Source organism: Equus przewalskii, chromosome 8 (assembly GCF_037783145.1).
Source record: "Equus przewalskii isolate Varuska chromosome 8, EquPr2, whole genome shotgun sequence".
NCBI classification, from domain to species: Eukaryota; Metazoa; Chordata; class Mammalia; order Perissodactyla; family Equidae; genus Equus; species Equus przewalskii.
Window position 1 is genome coordinate 16,219,269 of NC_091838.1, and position 17,801 is coordinate 16,237,069.

General features: G+C 40.6%; 1 protein-coding gene across 23 annotated transcripts in view; it reads right to left on the reverse strand.

Moving 5' to 3' along the window:
* SULF1 (sulfatase 1) overlaps positions 1-17,801 on the reverse strand; it is a 193,084-nt gene that overhangs the window by 154,280 nt on the left and 21,003 nt on the right. For 10 of the 23 annotated variants that reach the window (XM_008514544.2, XM_008514552.2, XM_008514551.2 and 7 more), the window contains exon 2: positions 8,222-8,281. The exons of the other annotated variants lie outside the window; for them this stretch is intronic. The gene's annotated coding sequence lies outside the window, so the exon portion shown is untranslated. The remainder of the gene's footprint in view (positions 1-8,221; positions 8,282-17,801) is intronic. 23 annotated transcript variants of the gene reach the window in all.

The following is a 17,801-nucleotide window of genomic DNA, read 5'->3' on the forward strand; positions in this document are numbered from 1 at the left end:
TTTTAAAACACTTGATCTAGTTTAACTTCTTCATTAAGAAAGCACAGAACTTGGGGTCCGGAGAGATGAAGTGCCTCGCCTAAGACTTTATGACAGGTCCAACACTAACTGCAGATGTCCAAGCTCTGCTGAGTGTACTGGCCTCCCCGTGTCCTTTAACTCCTCACTTGTTAAGTCTCGGGGAAGGTGAGAGAGAGTCTGACCTGCTTGTGTTTCCTGACAGTATTCTTCTTAAAAAACGAAGGCAGGAATACCTTCACTTCAGCAAGCTAGACCGTTTTTTTGGCCCTTTGGCTATAAGTCTAAAGTTGGTCAACATTCACCTCATGACAAATTAAAATCAAATGAAGACTTAAATATGAGCTTTGTCTGGATGATTTAGGGCTCTCTTCATCTTTTCATTCCAATCCAAATGAGTAGCAAAGGTTACTTCTGCATGAATCATTTAGCTAATTATAAAGCTTTGGCTTGAGAGTACTCTTGCTAGAAAACTGCTTACACCCCCATGTTTATCAACCCAGTCAAAAACAACTGTTTTCACAGGAGACACAATAGGTGTGACAGAAACATTACTCTTAGAAGGGTCAGGTATAGCCAAGAAAGTGAGCATCATATGATCTGACACAGTTTATATGGATGACCGGCTTGTAAGGCCTAAGATTTCACGTGCTCCCTTGATATCTCTGCCCAAAGGCCTGTGAGTTCTCCTGTCCCCTGCTTTGCCCCCTCTCCCACAGTGGGAAAGCCTCCCCACCTGGCTAGTTCTCCTCCAGCTGGACCAGCTGTACTCCACCAGGTCCTCAACCTGATGGGTTTCACTTCCCCGCCAGCCCACACAATCATAGACAAGCCAATCGTGTCCTCTCCTGGGAACCAGGGTACAACTCACCCTCTCATTACTACAAAGCCTGCCCCCACAGCCTCTTCTTGTTGACTCTGTTCCTGAATGCAACCTCTGAGTGGCCCTACGTGGCGTGTAGTGCCCTGCTCCCCTGGGGCTCTTGGTATACGTGAGCAATAAAGTGCTGTTTATCCCATGTGTCCAGTGTCAGATGTCCTGCGTGTGGTTATCCCAGAACCCTCGGGCAGGACTCCCTCCCTCACCAACAGGATGACCAGAAACTAATACTAATACTGAACGGAATTTTCAGAGAGCTAGTGCCAAATATCACATCCTTTGGAGTTTCGCTAAGTGTCAGGCTATTTGCAAATAGAAATGAATTTTAACTGAAATGGTGTCAGCCTGAACTGACCTTTATTAATTTCACAGCCCCTGAGCTTTCCCATCTGCTCTTTTTAATTTTTACTATTCTCACCTGGAGATTTTTGGGAGCAAGAGCATTGTTCTCTTTCCTGGGATGGCTTAACTGTAGCCCTGCCCCAAGGCAAAGGAATAAAATGATGACCCTTCCATTCCTGTCATTTAAATCTTTACTGACTGCATTCTTTCAGTAAATTGCAGGAGAAAGAATTTTTCTCATCTCCACAGACAAGAGATTATAATAAACAGATCTTTTTTTTTTTCCGTCTGAAACATCCCAATATTAATTTATTTCCAAATTCTCAGCCCTAGAAACAAAGCTCTAGATGTAATTTCTTTTCCTAGTCATGGGATTTACAGTAGGAAGGTCATGTTTGTACTAGATTTTGGTTTGAAATTAATCTTCTTTTCTCCTCAGCCTTTCTATAGAATCCAGGCACTTCATTATTTAGCCACTTCCAAATATGAAATGCTTGTCATTCTTGAACAACGATCTAATCTTCCCTTTATGGGTGGGGAAACCAAGCTGTGGAACTTACAGACCAGCGCCAGGACTAGGAGTATCTACTCCCGCTCTAAAGGTAGTGGCTACCCATTGAGCTGCTTTCCTCCACACATTCTTGGACTACAAAGTAAATTGTAAATTGTTTCATAAGCAGCATGTGTGGTATCTCCAACTGTTAGAAAGTATTAATTAAAAGCTCATTTGCATTCTGCCTTATAAGAGAAGCTTTATAGAGTAAATAAATATATTCAAACTCTCCAACCAACCTTAACACCAAGGCTGTGTTACGGTCGCTTCCCCTCTCTCCTGGACTGTGCCTCATTCTGATCAAAATATATTCTTAGTTCGGTTGAACAAGGGTTCATTTAAACCACATCTGGTGCTCATCAAACCTCTATTTTAGGAGTGGGGAATTCTTTTTCAGAGATAGAGTCTGTCTGGAAGGTCCATGGCAGCAAATAGTTCTCATTAAATTTCACAACATTTTACCAACATATATACAATACTTGCTTTTATGTGATTATAGAATCCAGCAAACCCTGCACCCCCACTTCAAAGGATTCCTCACTTGACTAATTCTAAAGAGTAAATTGATTTTCTCATCATTTGTTGTGTTTGACAATAGAAAGGCTGACGCAGCAACATTGCTAAAATGACAGCTCGTTTCTATTCAAGGGGAAGGAATTTGTGTTAATATTCTTAATGACTGGCATCTTTATGAGAAACGTGAAATCATTTATCCTTAGCAATAACCTGCCTAGGATTAAAAGGTACTTGGTACTTAGAACGGAAGTCATCTGTCAGGAAAAATTATTTAGACTGATGCAAATTAACGGAATAAATTGGCTTCCTAATTATGGTGTGTATATTCAAGTGTGTTAACATCAGTTGGAAATGAAGAAGAATTTGGAGGGGATCTTTCAAGAAGTGAACTGACATTCTGCTGGAGGAAGAGATAACACATTTATTTGATAAATTCCTTTCACATTTCCTAAGAATTTCTGGAAATGATTTAGGAAGCAAGGACACGTAAATCAAGGGAAAACATTAAGTAAGCGTGTATGTCTTTCTTCTTTACAACAGTAATAATGCCTTATGGAAAACCCTGAGCAGCGTGTTCATTGTGATGCCCTAGATCCTAAAGCACCCATAGTGTGGTTCCAACCCTCTCAGGGCTGGCTTGGTCAGGAGCCCGCTTCGGCCAGCCTTCAACAAGCAGTGTATGGACCAGTCCGCGTACTCCATAGGAGTCGTTCTGCTCTTAATAGGCATGGTGTTGCACACCAGTTAACAATTTCTTATTGGAATCTCAGTGTTCTCTTCCTCACCAGCTTCACAGCAAACATTCATTTAGCTTTTTATCAAAAAGCCTAGTAAATTGTGGGAAGAAGTCTCTTTACCTGCGTTGGAAATTAATTAGTCTGGGAAAAAAAAGGTACAAATTACAGGAAAGGGTAGACTCCTCATGTAATTAATGACTGGGTTTCACTGTTTAGCATTTATATAGGACTTTCTTTTGAGAGACGACATTGGTTTTTAGAGACAAATTGATTTGGGTCCAAATCCCAGCTCTACAGGCATGCAGTTTTTTTGTCTAGTTCCTTTACTTATAAGCAGAAAGACTAGTATGGGAATAATGAAGTCTGACAGGGAACAGCAGCCCAGCGTGTGGTAGGTACTCGGTAGCATTCAGTTTCTCCTTCCTTTTCTGGGAGTCTTCTAGGGTGCTCCTGGCCTAAGCGCTCCATCATTATTATTTGCCCTGAGCGAGTAAAGAACATAGCCCTTTTTCCAGTGAGCATTAGCCAAGGGGTGACCCTGACAATGGTTGTCCAGGTTTCTGTCTTTAAATGTAGATATTAAATGATATAGAGGGAAAACAGTAGGGATGTCTTTAAAAAAAATGGTGATTGGGGCTGACCCGGTGGCACTGTGGTTAAGTTCGCGTGCTCCACTTCAGTGGCCTGGGGTTCGTGGGTTGGGATCCCGGGCACAGACCTACATACTGCTGATCAAGCCATGCTGTGGTGGCGTCCCACGTACAAAATAGAGGAAGATTGGCACAGATGTTAGCTCAGCGATGATCTTCCTCAAGTGAAAAAAGAGGAAGATTGGCAACGGGTGTTAGCTCAGGGCCAATCTTCCTCACCAAAACAAAAAAGATGGTGATTGATAATCATTAATAATAACCTGAATGTTATGGTTGTGACTTCAGCCCCAGGGACAAAGACTTATTAAGGGGATCAGGTACACTCAAGGTGTTGGAGTTGGGGTTAGGAATCCTAAGAAGGCTTTCACTAGAAAACAGTGGATTAAAGAGACATAGAAAAAAGGAGGAGGCAACAGCCAATAAATTTGGTATGTGCTGATTCCACTTGGTTCCCTCCAGTCTTTTTTGTGAACAGGTAAGGGAATAAATTGCAACTGCAAATCATATGATCAGAGAGCAGGAGCTGGGGCAAAGCACAGGAGTGCAGACTGGGCAGAGAAGATAAAGAGAAGGCAGGAGGTGTAGGCGACAGGGTCCTGGACACAGCCGACTGCAGAGGTTGCACACTCTGAGACGTGCTTGTAGAGGATGTGCTGAGACCCAGACAGGAAAAAGCCTGGTTCTGCAGAACCCACAAGTACCCGCGTCTGGGATTGGCAGGTGCATTAGTGAGAAGAACCAGAGGCTAAGAGCCAGAGCCTGAGGCAAGGGTGATGGACAGCAAAGGGAGTGATAACGGGCAGCGCCTGAAAGGAATGGCTGTAATGCTTTAAACTGGTGCCAAGCTGAGTAACCTGAGACCCGATGTGTGATTGACTTCCACGAATGCAGTTTTTAGCCTGAAATCCCCTTACATTGCAGTGAAGTTAAGCCGTGCACTTAAGGTGTCTGTGTGGTGGGCTAGTACAAAGGCCGTGTTACTAAAGAAGGAAGGAGATAGGCAAGTGTGGTACTCTCATGTCACCTAAGCATTCTTGTTGGGGGAAAAATATATAGAAATGAATATTATCAGAAACTCTGGAATGGTAAGAAACCACCAAAGGGATGGCTGGAAGCATGGGTAGGAAGAAGAGAGGTGGAAAAGCATATCGTATGTACTTGGCCACTTATTTTGAGCTCACGTCTTCCTTGACGGGTCCCTTGCAGCATCATTGCTCAGCAGGGACCTGTGAGGGCGCCTTAGTGAGCCAGCTGTGTTCACCTCTTTTTATCCTAAGTGGTTACAGCAGAGGGCAAAATCATAAAGTCCAACTGGAAGGGAGACTGAGCGTCACTTTTTGTCATACACACAAGAGATTAAATTCTAAAAGAGGTTATCCAGAAAACCAAAAGCCACATCTGTCAGATTATTGACAGAGCAGTTCAGCTTTCCAAAGATTGGCTTAAAAATTAAAAAAGAAACAAAACATGAAATTTGTTTTCTTCTTTTTTCTTTTTTTTTTGTGTGGCTTTAAACTGTGTGCTTTGCTGTAAAGCTGAGGTTTGGCAAATTGAACCAACTGAATTTTTAGGTCTTGTGTTTAAGTATTTAGATCATGACGTCTCTTTAATAGAGAGCTGCAAACATCATTCATTCATTTAACAAACATTCACTGAATGCTAATATGTGCCAGGGGCTGCTGGTGATGCAAATAAGACGTGGTACTTGCTTTTTCATACAGATGCTTTTCCAAACTTACAAACTATGTTCCTGGAAGGAATTTTCTCAGTTGCAGAATTTAAAAATTACTGAATATTTGGAAAAGAAATTGGTTAAAATATCAACTGAGCTGAAAGGAAACAAGGGAAAATGTGGAATAAGGAGTATATAATTAATGGTAGGGGGTCTGGAGTGGTCCATGTCTTGCCTGGGCCCCCATGTGTCCATCACCTCAGTCAAGTTGGTCAAGCTCTCAGACCCTGTTTCCTTGTTTGTGTGATAGAGACCATGAGAATTTTGTGTCATGGAGATGTTGAAAAAATTAAATTGAGTAATTATATAAAGCACTAGCTTGCACAGGACAGGTAGGTACTCAATAAATCTCAGCTGTTATTATATATAATATCAGTAAATAAAACATAGGCATCTTTCTCAGTCATTTTGTTTAGTTCTTTAAGAGAATTTTATTTTTTCTATTGCTAAATATAACACGATCCCTAGAAGTTTTAGATAGGGTCATTAGGGCCAATGAAAAAGCATTGGAATGTCAAGAGGATATACTGGAAAGAGTACTGGTTCTAGAATTTTAGGCTTGAGTGTCTGTCTGCAGAATAGGACTGCCGTTTAGTAGCCATGAACAATAATGATATAAGTAACCTTCACAGCCTGTTTCTTAATCTGTAAAGTGGATCCAGTAATGCCTGTGATATCTACTTCATTCAAAGCATTTTGAGAATCAAATAAAACAGGGTCGTAAAAATGATTTGCAATAGATAATACCATATATAAATAAAAGTTATAGCTAAATAATAAATAATTCTGAGTTGTCACTGAGCTATGGTACTAATTATTGGTGACTGGCAAAAGGTGTGATTGTGGTTTATAAATACTTTAAGTGAAAATTAAAGTATTCAGTTTATATAGAAATTTGAGTTTTACAGTTTATACAGAAATAGAGTACAGATTTGGAGGAAGTGTGGAGAAACAGAAGACCTGCATTCTGGTTCTTCACTTCTCCTCGACTCATCTCTTTTAGCATATGCAAATGATTTTACTTCTCTGTATCTTTTCAAAAAATTTGTATTTGAAAACAATTATTAAGAAAACTGAAATGTGCTGGGGCCAGCCGCATGGCTGAGTGGTTAAGTTCATGAGCTCTGCTTCGGAGGCCCAGGGTTTTGCTGGTTCTAATCCTGGCGCGGACATGGCACCGCTCATCAAGCCATGCTGAGGCAGCATCCCACACGCCACAACTAGAAGGACCCACAACTAAAAATATGCAACTATGTACCAGGGAGCTTTGGGAGAAAAAGGAAAAAATAAAATCTTTAAAAAACAAAAAAAACTGAAGTGTGGAGAGTTGAGCTAACTTACAGAAAAGTTGCAAGAGTAATGAAAAAAATGCTTGCATACAAAATTTACTCAGATTCATCTATTATTAACAATTTGCCCCCATTCCTTTATCAATTGCTCTCCCTTTCTCTCTCTCTCTATGTAAATATATATATTTTTTTCCTTGAACTCGATGAGGGTAAGTTGCATATGTCATGGTCTTGTACCCCTAAATATTTTTCAGTGCATATTACCTAAGACTGTGGCTCTGTTTCTTCTTCTTTAGAGGGGGCACAGGTACGTGGTTGTGTGACATGCTCCACAGGGTTGTCAAAATCAAATGAATGTTTGAAAGCACTTTAGAAAGTATAAACTGTTATACAAATTAAGGGATGCGTATTCCATAACCTGGGAAAAATCAAATTATATGAAACCTTAGAGGACTTACAAATTGTAGTGGAGTACAGACTAAGAAAGTCCATTGTCCATGTATGTAACAAGCTGAAGACAAGAGCTAAGGGTCTCTGTGACGAGTGAGAGAAACGAGAAGGATGCTCTCCCTCTACGTGTCATGCCTTTTGAGTTATATTCCTCCTGCGAGGACTTGCATCTTTTTTTGGTGCTGTTTTTTACTTAACAGCCATTTTATGTGGGCTTTTTGGTGGAGATTATGAACATATTTGAGAAAAGGTCATAGAAATTCAAGGGCACTTGCTGCTCAATGGCAGAATAGAGCTGTAAAGAGTGTGGTAAGAGCTCAGCTTTATTTCTTCTGGTTCTCCTGTTGAGTAGTGAAAATGACCTTCTTCATTTTCATTATAGACAACAGCTGAGATACAAATAGAATACGAAATAGGAAAGCGTGTTTTACGTATGTGTTCAACGCATAGCCTTAGTTGAAAAAATTATGAACAAAATATTCTTATGGACCAAATAAATAATTGTTCATAGAATCTCTTTTCAGCATTCACTGAAATAAGGCTTAGCTTTATGACAAACAGGTAATTATTCCACCACACTATCTTCACACTCTCAACAGAATTCTCTCTTTCATCAGAAATTGTAATATTGGTAGGCCTGATTTCTTTATAATTCTAACCAGATTTGCAATCACCTTCTCCAGTGGATTGAAATATGACCAATAACTTAACAATGTAAATGAAAATACTATTTTTTCCTGTGACATATTTCTGTCATTGCTCTGAAAATCATAATGGATTCCTTTGGATACTTACAACAACAACAACAAAGGAAATCTGGAACATGTTCTAAAAATAAAACTCTTTTTCAAAAAGTCGAAACCACAGTTAAACATTCTAAGTTAATCTTTTATTTTGAATTATTAAATTGTTATTCTTTATAGTACAAAATGAAAAATGTAAGTGAACGACTATGAAATAATTTATAATCCAGTAATGATTGATTTTATTTATTTTACAAATAAATCAGTTTTAAACATAAATTATATAGATATATAATGGTATGTACACTCACGTGATTTATTAAGCTATGGAGAATGTTGCTCTTAATCTTCTCTTGGGAAAATTCCAGTACCTGTGGAAGTATTTCAAATGTTTATTTCTCAATGAGGTGACATTAGTGAGGAACAGCTCTACTGTTCAAATGCAACATGTTTCCCTAATATTGAGAAAATGTGATATATTTTGAATTACTTAAAGTGGAGCAGTGAAGTGGGAGTTGGAAGACATGGCTTCTAACGCTGGTTACTCCACTCATTAGCCCTGTAGACTGGAGCTTGTCCTCTGGTGTGCAGAAATGGCGTATCTGCTTTGCATACTCAACGATTGCAAGTTCCAGTGATTTGGCTCAAGTGAAGATGTTTTGAAGGAATAATGATTAATATTGTCGTCATCATTTGGGTCACGTTCTTTTGGCATAGGTTAAAAAAATGCCTTTACAAAGAAGGTTCTCTATAATAAAACTACATACTTTCAGATCATGCATAGCAACAGTGCATGAGTATTTTCTTTAGAGTGGATTTTCTGCAAGGAATACACCTGAACAAGGAATATACCTTTTTCTGGTATTTTTTCCAGTCTCAAGAATTCTCTTCGGTACCTGATTATTCATCATAGCACTCAGCAAGAGGACCCACAGTCACAGAGAGAGCTGGGCTCATACCTTCACGTTCTTGCTAGGTCCTAATGTGCGATAGACACATGAACTCCCTTTAGTCCTGGTAGGGTTTCACTGACTTGCACTCTTTGATAAACTCTCTGGTAAGAATGAGTCTTGTGATTTTAGTCAGGTCTCTGAATATCCCCAGTCCTCAGTTTCCTCCGATGTAAAATGAGAGATTTTCCTTAGATAATCTTTAGGTATACCTCTAACATTCTGTGACTCTATGGTATCTTATATGCCTTTCCTGGAAAACCTATCCCGATTCTAAATTATTGAAGAAAGCTACAAGAAAGAAGATCCAGTAGCTTTGACAGAATGTGTGATAATTTCCTCCTTCTTCTAAGTAATTTACAGTCTCTCATCTCACTGGCTAATTGTCCTACAAATGAGAATGACTCTTAGCCAAAGAATTTTTACGATCAAATCCCCCTACAAACAAAAAACCACATCCAATAGGATTTACGATGGTGTTTACAGGACATTTTAGTTTATGTTATGCCACAGATAGTAGATATATTCATTTAGGCGGGACAGGTCTATGTAATTGGCGCTATCTCTGAAATTCTGGTCTAGCCATAATTTTACAGGTCCTTAAAAGCAGGATTGTCACAATCTCCTCAGTTCAGCTCTCAAGAGAAATTAATTGATAACATAGAATCCTGAGTGGCTGGCATGTGAGTGACACCCAGCTATACAATTTCACATCTAATCAAGGAAGATGGGAATTCTCGTTGGCCTATTGTCTATTTGAATCTGTTTCTGGATGGACTCCAGCTGGCTCAAATGCAGCCCCGGAGAGTGATGTGGGCAGAAGATGGAAAAAAAATATAAGCCAGAGAAGCGGGGCATGAGGTAGTGCCTCCCACATTGTCAAAGGAACTGTCTGGTATAGCTGTGGATTTGCCGCTGGTTAGTTTTCTCAAATTTCTCAATGACAAAATTGCAATTTTCTGTCCCAGTTATCCTTCAAAACCTATGAAGAATAGAATAGCAATGGATGCAAAACTGTACCTAATTAAGAGCTAAAATTATATGACATGATTTTAAGCGGTAGGAGAGAAACTATGAGAAGGAAATTATCAATGGTTGGAATGGTTAAGAAAGAAAGCTCCACAGAGGTAACGGGGGGGATTTTTCTTCAAAGATAGCTGAGATTTGGGCACCATGATGGGAGGGCAGCCGCAGCCCAGAAAACAGTATGAGCAAATGCTCAGCCGTAGAATTAAGCGATTTAAATTCAGGAGATGCTTGACCAGCTTCGTAAAGAGAAGAAAGTGCATGGGGAAGTGGGATGGTTATAGTGGAAAAGATTATGCAGGCCCTTACACGCTGGTATTTTATTTAGACTGGATGCTGTAGAGATTGGGAGATGGCTGTTTTAGAGTAACGGGATGACATGATGAAAACGGAAGATTCGTTTAACACTGCTGTGTCGAATGAGTGGGAGGGAGAGAGAGAGAAAGTATAGAGCTCACTTTAGAAGCATGAGGTGATGCAGAACTGGATGAAAGTCTTTCCCCTTTCTCCTTACCCTCCTTTTTAGTTTCAAGGAGAACGTTTTATTTATTTAGGCTTGTCTTAAGGGAAGAGCAGAGTTTGCCAGTAGAGGAGAATGATGTAATCTAGCTGAAGGAATGGCAGAATAAATGCAAAGAGGTGGTGGGTGGCATGCTCCCGAAAGATTAACCAATTTGTCCAATATAGTGCTATTAATGGCAGCCAAGTTCTAGAATCCAGGTTTCCAATTCTTTTCCACTGGACCACCCTGCCGCTTCTTCCTAATTATAACACTACTGCCATTATTCAGCAAATTTCCCTTCATTGCTAGTAACGTGTTAATTTATTACTTGCTCAGCGTGAAATATGATTTACCTGAAGCCAATGAGGCAGTCTAGTGGGGTATTCTAAGCTTCCAAAGGGTTTATGACAGTGGCAGAGGCAACTGTGGGAAAACCTACAATTCCACTTCTGAGATTACTGTCATGGTAGCTCAGAGGGGTAGATCAATGGATAGTGATTTTTGGAGCAAAATGGCTAATGAGAGTAACAGTTGTTATACATGAAGCATGTACCTTATTTTCTCTCTATTTTTTGTCCGTATTTTTGTGCCAAAAAAAATGTAACTCTCTGATTGAACATGTTTTGACCACGTTGATGTTCCTTTTTCTCCCCTTCCTCTCCACTTATTCACTTTTCTTTCCTTACAAGGACCACGCTTCTCCAATTCAAGAAGTCTTTGTATTTCTGAGATGGGTCTAGAGGCTGAACATGTATGAAGAGAATCCTGAACTGAAATCCGAATTTAGACAATCTGAAATTAAGAACTTTAAGAACATCGGTTTACGTTCCATACTCTCATCTCCATGCAAGTACATTAGCCCATTGACCTAAGCGGGTACCAGATGAAGACATCTGATCTAGTATTACGCTTGGCAGCCAAGCCCAACTTTCGTGCTTGTTGCTGATGACATTTATTGACCTAACTATGGCACTTGTGAATTATACTTTTTCCTCTTGCTTCATTGAACTGGATGTCTCAAGAATTGCCAATTCAGTCATTAGCCATTAATAGCTTCCAAATATAAACTGGCTCATGCCAATTAGACCCTCAGGCATGGCAACCCTAAATGAGAAATAGGTTACAGGTGCTGATATTTAGGCTGGCATCTCTCCCATAGGAACCAGAGAATGTGGTTCAGAAAACTCGATTGAGTAAAATAAAACAGGCCAAAGTCTTCATTAAAGACCTGAATGGAATCCAAGTCTCTTTTGAGGAACCAACATGCTGTCAAGTCGCCATAGGTCAATGCTAGTCTCACAAATTTCTAGTATTAGAAGTACATTTTAATTCCAAATCTTGCTGACCCAAGCAGCATATTCTTTCAATCACGCTGCCCCCCAACATCTAGTGGGGGAGTTTGAAATGGGAAATGCAATCTTCTACTTCTAATAAAATTATACCTAATCCTGAAAACTATTCAAGGATTTAGTATAAGGATGTGACTGCATGGCTCTCCTATTTTGAAGAGGATCTTAAAATGAAATGTGGCTGAAACAAATAAAAGAGCAAAGCAAGAGGGAACAGAAAGAAAAGCAGGTGGATGGGAAAATCTTCCCAAGGCTTAAAATTAAGAATGATTTGTCTCTGTAGTGGGTGAAGAAGGGCGCATGTCTATCATTTGCAAAATACGTCATTCATACATTCTGCAAAAGGATGTCAGCCCAGCTCTTCCAAGGCAGAAATCTAAAAGTTTATGAGCAGAAGCAACTTAAATATTTCATCTCTTCTTGCCTCTAGACTCTCTTTAAATCATATGTCCCTCTCTACCAACATTTTCTTAGTTGAAAGAAAAGAATTATGGATGTTTTGCAGATGTAGTTTGTTGTTCTGACTTGAAAATTCATTACATCCCCAAAGCTGAAAAACACTAGAATTGTTATTTAGCCAACCATTCTCTTTTTTTTTTTTTTTAAAGATTGGCACCTGAGCTAACAACTGTTGCCAGTCTTCTTCTTTTTTTCTGCTTTTTCTCCCAAAATCCCCCCAGTACATAGTTGGATATTTTAGTTGTGGGTCCTTCTAGTTGTAGCATGTGGGACCCCGCCCCAGCATGGCCTGACGGAGTGATGCCATGTCCGTGCCCAGGGTCCAAACTGGTGAAACCCTGGGCCACCAAAGCAGAGCGTGCGAACTTAACCCCTTGGCCATGGGGCTGGCCCCCATTTTCTTAATCTGAGAAAAGATCCTTTTTATCCAAGGAGGAATATGTCATAAATCCCAGTTGTCTATTTTGTCTTATGCCCATCAATGATCACAAAATTAGATTCTATCCATTTAAATTATATTATTAAACCTTTATATATACATATATTTACCATGTTTGCATTATAAAGTTATCCTAAGCATAGCCGTTAATTTACAGATAACAGATAAACATTTGTTCCATAATGACCATTGTCACTTTGGAAATTTATGATGTTGCAAAATGAAATTCCACTTGCAGAACCCCAATTTTCCTTAAGTGATGTCACCATTACCCTGTTTCCTGGGCTTGATACTTCAGCATAAACTTTGTCACTCATCTTTCTTTTGCTATTTTTCTTTTCTTCTTTTCCCCAAAGCCCCCTAGTACATAGTTGTATATTCTAGTTGTAGGTCCTTCTGGTTCTGCTATGTGGGATGCCACCTCAGCATGGCTTGATGAACGGTGCTAGGTCCACACCCAAGATCTGAGCTGGCAAAACCCTGGGCTGCTGAAGTGGAGCAGGAAAACTTAACCACTCGGCCACAGGGCCAGCCCCTCTTTTGTCCTCTATTTGACCAATCACCAAGTTGTTGTTGTTGACACTGTTGTTGACACTGTTACTTATTTCTTCATAATATATATATATATTTTTTGAGGAAGATTAGCTCTGAGCTAACTGCTGCTAATCCTCCTCTTTTTACTGAGGAAGACTGGCCCTGAGCTAACATCCATGCCCATCTTCCTCTACTTTATACGTGGGATGCCTAACACAGCATGGCGTGCCAAGGGGTGCCATGTCCACACCAGGGATCTGAACTGGCGAACCCCAGCCGCCGAGAAGCAGAATGTGTGAACTTAACCGCTGTGCCACCGGGCTGGCCCTTCTTCATGATATTTCTTACACCCATCCTTTCCTCATTCTCAATGTCATCAATGGGACTAGACAACTTTTTTCTTTTTGGACTTTTGGTATGCTCCCAATGGTCTTGTTCTCTCTTTCCTTCGCTCCTTCCTCTCTCTCTCTCACCTCTATCTCTGTCTCTATCTCTCTCTCTCTCTCTCCCCATTCCTGAAGTACTTACTGCAAACTTCCTAAGTCACTTGTTTAACTATAAAGTCCAACCTCTCTGCCTGATGTGTCAGGACACTCTGAATCTGGCCTAATTTAGCTGTGACATGACATGCTCGAAACAGAAAAGGGCAGAGAGTAGAAGCAGCAGAGAACCACACTCTTTCTCCTCCCCCTCCTTGTTCTTCTTCTTCTCTCTCTTCTTTTCCTCTGTTATTCCTCTTTTCTTCCTCTCTCTGTTCCCTTCCTCCTCCACCTCTTTGCCTAGTGCCTCCCTTCGTTGTAGTCCCAAACTGCATCTCTGCAAAGCCACCCACTCAAAAATACTGTGCCTTTCTTTGAAAATGACGCACTCAGTTGAACTCCAAGCCCAGCTCAAGCAGTTATTTTCGCCAGCTTGGAAAAAAAATACAGCTGTTTGAGCACTTACTATGCTCGACTCTCTGTGTCTTACTTTTATCTCACTCGATGCCTATAAAAATCCTTTGTGATAACCATATCTCCATTTATAGAGAAGGAAACTGAGTGAAAGAGAGGGTAAATAAGCTGTCCCCAAGCAGTTTGTCAATGATGGCGATGAATCATCGCTCTGATTCATCTGCCTGTGGACGTTGAGCAAAGGCTTGCCTGGCTCAGGTTCCAGCTCCTCCAATAGGGGGCTCTCTTGACATCCTTTTTATTCTATTAATACTAATAATTGATTGCTGGACCACCAACGGGTGGTCTAGTGGTTAAGATTTGACACTCTCACTGCCACTGGCCTGGGTTTTTTTCCCAGTCAGGGAACCACACCACCTGTCTGTCAGTTGTCATATTGTGTAGGCTGCTTGTTGCTATGATGCTGAAAGCTATGCCACCAGTATTTCAAATACCAGCAGAGTCACCAATGATGGACAGATTTCAGCAGGGCCTCCAGATTGGACAAACTAAGAAGAAAGACCTGGCCACCCACCTACTTCAGAAAAACAATTGGCCCTGAAAACCCTATGAATAGCAGCAGAGCATTGTCTGCACCGGACAGTGAGAGGATGACACAAAAACATTGGAGAAGTGTCTGCTCTGCTGTCCACGGGGTCATTGGGAGTTGGAATCGACTCAAGGGCACTAACAACAAAATAAGTGATACTTAACCACAAAATTCTTTGCATTACTACTAAAAATTTTTTTGCATACGTATTCCTCTTACAGCTAAACTAGACATTCCTTCAGGGCAAGGAAGGTGTCCTATATTATTTTGTATTCCTCTCTGCACTAGGACAGAAATACACACACGGGAAGTTCTTGCATACATATGGAATAATGAATTAACACATTGATGGAGATTTCTTAAGCCTGTTCCTTTTGGCTCTGATTCTATTTAGAAGGCACATTATGGCTGTTCCTTAGGGCATCAACTCAACTGCTAAAAAGTAATTTAAGCTGTTTGATATTGAGTGTATCCCCTAATCTCTTTTACTAAATATAGATGTCATATATGAAAAAGAATGTGATAAAAATTATCTACCCTATGCTTTTATTCATGTGCTATATTCAGAATACTTTCCTTTCTCCTCGCAGCACGAAGTTCTCAAGAGGGAAAAAGGAGCACATGATTTGTAGGGCCTCTCTTTTCTGGGATGCACTTCTTATATATAAAAATTAAAAGCTGAAGTTTCAAGAATTTCTGGATGCAATGCCAAGCACATCTGTTTACTAGGATATTCTGTTCAGGCGAAGATTGATTATTGGCAGGAGAAGGCTAAGGAGGATGCTTTAAACTGGCGGGAAGTCTATTTAGAGGACATGGAATATTACAGAAAGGTGATTTTGTTGCTAAGCCACATTAGTGATATGAATTTGAAGATAATATCCACAGGTGCAATGCTTCGAAATTAACTTATCAATAAATGCACACTAGGCATGCAATTAATCTTTTCTCACCATGAGTCTGGCATAGCTAATATCTTATAAGAGTTTAACCTTAAGTTTTACTTTAAATTAGTATAGCAGGCTTTGCCTCTAAGTTGTAACACCATACCACAAAACTGGACAGTAAACAAAACTCTGTAATTCAGATTCCCGTTTTGTTTATTAGGAACATTCTATTACTACTCAGAAAAATGGGCCAACTCCCAGGTTGGTATATTTGAGGCCTTTTTCATTAAGGGAATGGATTCAGGGGGATTTCCCTGAGCTCCTGAGGCAAAGTGTTTCAGACCTTTTACGTATTCTATGACATGGAAAAGTTGTATACATCAGAAGTCCTCTTTGCAGATGGGAAAAACTGTAATACAAAGTGCTGAGAAACCAGTTCAGGCTTTCAGTTAACTGTAGCAACAGAACCAGTATCTAGCAACAAAAATTTGTAGCTGAATTGAAGATTTGGACAGTGCCAACAAAAGAATCGAGATTAAAAGTGGGATGAATACAGCAAAAGCAAGAATACATGAAGGTAGATGAGAATCTTCGCCAGGGCCAGTTGCATAGGAACTGACAATTCAATGACTGCAGTTTTATAACGTGCTTGGGTATGGTCAAACAAGCCCCCATCTTCCCATGGTACTCTCTGTTTTTACAAAAGTGCTCGTGAGTTTACTATCCAGATGAACTTTCGAGTCTTTATTTTACATTCAGCCAGAGCCATCTGGAGATGGTCTTGCCCTCCCCAAACTCTGCTCCCACAGCCAGCCAACTCACCTTGTGTGAGAAGATGATTAGTGTTACATGGAATGTGTAGATTAATTCTGAGAGGCTTGACCTTTCACAGTGAAGATTTTTTATCCATAAACATGGTGTATCTGTTCATTTATTCAACACAGCAGTTTACTATCAACCTCACCCACTACAGTTAAACATTGGCATGCCCGAGTCCCTTAGATTCACATTTTAGAAAATGCAGAAATAGTTTCCTATAGACTTATAGCTGTGCAGAATACAAAAAAATGTTTTACCTTTAAAGGTAAAGTAGAGAGCTACATTGAAGAAAAAGTTAACAGAGGTTTCACATATTGTGCAGTAGTCCATGATCACGTATTTTAAGGGCAAAGAGCTAGCTTAGCTGCTACAGCTGAAGAATAGGTCACGCAACATCACTGTTGATGCTTCTTTTCGGAAGTCCCGTAGACATGTTTGCCAGGGACAGGGAGGGAGCTCCAGGAATCCTGCCTTGCCCTTCGTCCTAGAGGAGTTCTGCTTCCTTTCCTCTCGCTGGCCTGCGGCAGGTGCAGACCAGATGATCAGGACAGGAAAGAGTATCCTTTGATCTATCCCAAGATCCTGAAAACTGAAATTGAATGACTAGTGTCCCAGGACGTATTTGCACAGTGGCATTTAGTGCTTCGTTAGAGAATTTGCAGTCTGCTGCCCCCTGGAGAAAGGGCATGCGCAGAAGGCTCAGTGTCTGATGCTGGGTGCAGAGTTTGGGAACAGACCAGAGCTCAAGCTGATGCTCTCAGCTTTCTGTTAACTTTGGTTTGAGGGTGAAGGATAGCAAAGGTCCAAGGCCTTTGTTTTGTCTAAACGGTATCTGGCTTTACCAATTACTTCTGGAAGCTTGAGCTGACTCTCCGCAATGCTTTGCCAAGTTATTATTTCTTTCTAAATAGTGGGCCAGGAGGAAGGAAGAGGAGCACATGAGCCTTTGGTGAATCAACTCCCTGCTGGGGTCCACTGCTCGGGCCCTTTGTTCCCCCCGCCCTGTGGCCCAGCGCCTGCTCTTTATGATCCTGTAATGCAGGACCCAGGACTCTGCTCCTCCCTGCAAAGTGTATTCAACTGTCACCATTGTCCCTACAGATCCATTAACTCAGTTGCTCCAAATCCCTAAACGTCAAAAGCAGCCCCCTCCCTCTCTCTCTCTCTTTCTCCTTCTCGCTCTCCTGATTGCCTTCTCCTCCCCATCCCCCTGCCTTTGGTGGCAGAAAGAAAGGCTAAAGACATACTATAAATAGATAAAATTAACGATTGACATAAGTGAGATGAACATATTCACGCATCGTAGATCTCTCTCTGCACATACCTACCAACCTTCTTTCTCTCCCATTTACTGCACATGTGCTAAGCAAGATGCTTTCTACGTTTTCTTTGCAACGTCCTCAAGGTAAGTATTTCTATCTCCATTTTACAGAGGAGGGAGCTG